This window comes from Octopus bimaculoides, chromosome 1, assembly GCF_001194135.2.
Source record: "Octopus bimaculoides isolate UCB-OBI-ISO-001 chromosome 1, ASM119413v2, whole genome shotgun sequence".
Lineage (NCBI taxonomy): Eukaryota > Metazoa > Mollusca > Cephalopoda > Octopoda > Octopodidae > Octopus > Octopus bimaculoides.
Genome location: NC_068981.1, coordinates 190,258,868 through 190,262,279, shown reverse-complemented (window position 1 = coordinate 190,262,279; position 3,412 = coordinate 190,258,868).

The window sequence follows — 3,412 nt, the reverse complement described above, 5'->3', positions numbered from 1 at the left end:
GTGAGGTTCAAAATTCACAACAGCTGCTTCTGCAGCATATTGTTGATGCATTCATAGATTACAGCATGGCAAAAAATCTACCATCTTCAGGTGATGTTAAACAAACAAAGAGAAGATATAAGCTAACTTGCTCACCAAGCTACATGCAGCTTGGTGAGCAAGTTAGCTTATATCTTCTCTTTGTTTGTTTAACATCACCTGAAGATGGTAGATTTTTTGCCATGCTGTAATCTATGAATGCATCAACAATATGCTGCAGAAGCAGCTGTTGTGAATTTTGAACCTCACTTATAAAACCACATATATGTATAGTGAGAATTTACAAAAGAAAACAAAAGACAAAGACGGGTGTGTAAACAACAAACAGATGTATTAGTTTAATGGTCAAGAAGTGAGAAAATCTATTACGTTTCGAGCCTATGCTCTTCAATAGAAAGAAACACAGAAATAAACAGGGACAGAAAATAGGAAAAGGTTTAGTGCCAGACAGAGGGGTTACACAGGAGAGCTAGGAAGAAGTGGGGATAATAAAGTGGTGGTGATCCCAAAACGAAGGTGGACCGTGCATGTGCATGTGAGAGCATGTATGTGTGTGTGGAAGGGGGCTGGTGACCTTGAGGTGTGCTTGTGTGCATGTGTAGGTGTGTGGATGATGGTGTAGGTCATAGGAAGTGGTCAGTGCTAGTGTGTGCCTGGTGTGAGTGCTGGAAAGTGGTGAGTGTTAGTGTGTGCGGGGTGCTGTGATATATATGTATATATGTATGTGTGTATACATGCACACACACACACACACACACACACATGCATGTGCAAATACACACACATGTGGAATATTACAAAATTATTGTATCATGCTAACATCAAAGAAGTGCATCGAAAATGAAAATTACTTGTTGGTTTGGGTTTCTGTATTTGCAATGCCTTATATTAATATTCTTTGGGCTCTAAAACCATGTAAAAGACTCAATTTCTAACAGCTTCTAGGTATGTTTGCATTCTTTTAAGCCATTCTCTGTATCTTATCTACTACATCCCATCAGTATCATTTCTATAAAGTCACATGGCTGAAGGCCTTCTGTCATATGTCACAGAAATGTCGCCATTCCTTTAAGGAATTCCATAAATGTGTTGATACTCTATGAGATCAGTAATACTATCAAATGTATCCAGCATTACAAACTTGGCCTTTGCCTTCAGTTTCCTTTGCATATAAAGTCGATGGCTGTAGCACGGTTGATAAACTCATATGCAAATCCAGTATTAGCATCGAGCTATCAAAGACAACAAAGGCATTGAACAAAACCCAATGATACGAAAACCCTCAAAGATATTCTTAAATACAGTAAAATACATTTACTATTAAGCTTTTCAAAGAAATACTGAAGCATTCATGATGGTCTATCTTATCTTTAGAACTAAGTGAATGGATCGTCCATCATTCATTATGCTTGCCTACACCTATACACTAATGTATTATCACATATAATGTGATAAAAGGCAAATACTCTTGAGTAAGTACAGTTCAATTTGGTAATCCAGATTGTTAGCAGGCGAGGTTCAATCAGCCAATTCATTCAATTTGCTCACCAGCCAATCAACTGTTCAATTAATATTGTGTTGAGTCAAAAGTTTTTCAATATTTTGGTGACTTATTTACTTTATTCGTCAAGTGACAACAAAAGTAGCCAAGCATTGAAAATGTAGAAGCCATTGTGTTGCACAGTCTGAAGCCACCTTTCTGCCAGTTCTCTGATTCCATGCTGATACCAGTTCTTATCCCCTGAGGCAAAGAACTGCTTCACTAAAGCTTCCATTTCCTCATGATTGCTGAAGCGTCTCGAGTGTAGGAAGTGGGCCATGGATGGGAACATGTAATAATCTGAGGGAGATATTTTTTTACACAATCTTGACATGCATAAGCAGTGGTTAAGCTTCCAAAACCTGTTGCCAAACATGGGCATTACTGAACACAAAATGATGCTCTGAATCTGGTGGTGTCATGAAGGGTAGTTCACTGTAACTTTGTTCCAGATGGCCAAGTCATTGATGTCAACCTATATTCCACGAAACAGCTGGAGTAGATGTATGCCATTGTGCAGCAAAATACTTCGCATTGGTTAACTGAAAGAAAGCTCTTCTGCACAAGATGCTGCAGGACTTCATTCCACTCAAACAACAAAGAATAAACTCTGGGAACTTGAGGGAATCAAACTGATGCAGCAGGCAGCATATATAGTCCAGACCTAGCTCCCTCAGACTAGTATTTGTTCCAATGCATGGCTCACTTCCAGCACTTCAACCAAGACAAGGTGGAAGCTTCAGTGAAGGAGTTCTTTGTCTCGAAGGACCAGAACTAGCATCAGCATGGCATCAAAGACTGCCAGAAAGGTGGCTTCAGACCATGCAACATGATGAACACTACTTTGAGTGTTAGGATGGGTTGCCAGCACCATGGAATAACAATAGAAAAAATATGGTATAGGCACATGCCAGATAAGCTCAAAGAAAATGAGAAAGCAACCATACTCTGGGATATGCCAATACACACAGATAGAGAAATTAAGGCCAATAGGCCAGATATAGTTGTCAGAGATCACGAAAAAAAATGTTTTTTAATTGATGTATCAATACCAACAGATGACAATGTTTCTCTGAAAGAAATGGAGAAACTATCAAAATACAAAGACCTGGAAATATAGGTAACTCGAATGTGGAATCTAAAAACAGAAACAATTCCTATCCATAGTAGGTGCATTAGGTGTGATAAAAAAATATTAAGACAAATACATAACAAAAACACCAGGACTTACAAGTATATATAACATACAGAAAATAACACTACTAGACACTGCATACATCCTACGTAAAACACTTTCAATACAATGAAAATAAGAGCACCACAACAAACCACAGCACATACCCAAGGCACACAGAGCTGTGCCCAGTTGTGTAGTGAAAGCTCATGATAAAAATAAGACTACTGATTAATAATGATAATAATACATCATACAAAATAAACTGAGAGTTTTCATTAAATAATAATAATAATAATAACAATAATAATAATAATAATAATAAAAAATATTCAGACAAATACATAACAAAAACACCAGGACTTACAAATATATATAACATACAGAAAATTGCACTACTGGGTACTGCACACATTCTATGCAAACCACTTTCAATACAGTAAACATAAGAGCACCACAGCAAACTACAGCACATACCCAAGGCGCACAGAGCTGCGCTCGGTAGTGAAGTGAAAGCACGTTATAAAAATAAAACTACTGAACAATAATAATAATAATAATAATGATAATAATGATAATAATAATAACACCAACAACAATAACAGTAATAATAATAATAATAATAATAATAATAATAATAATAATAATAATAATAATAA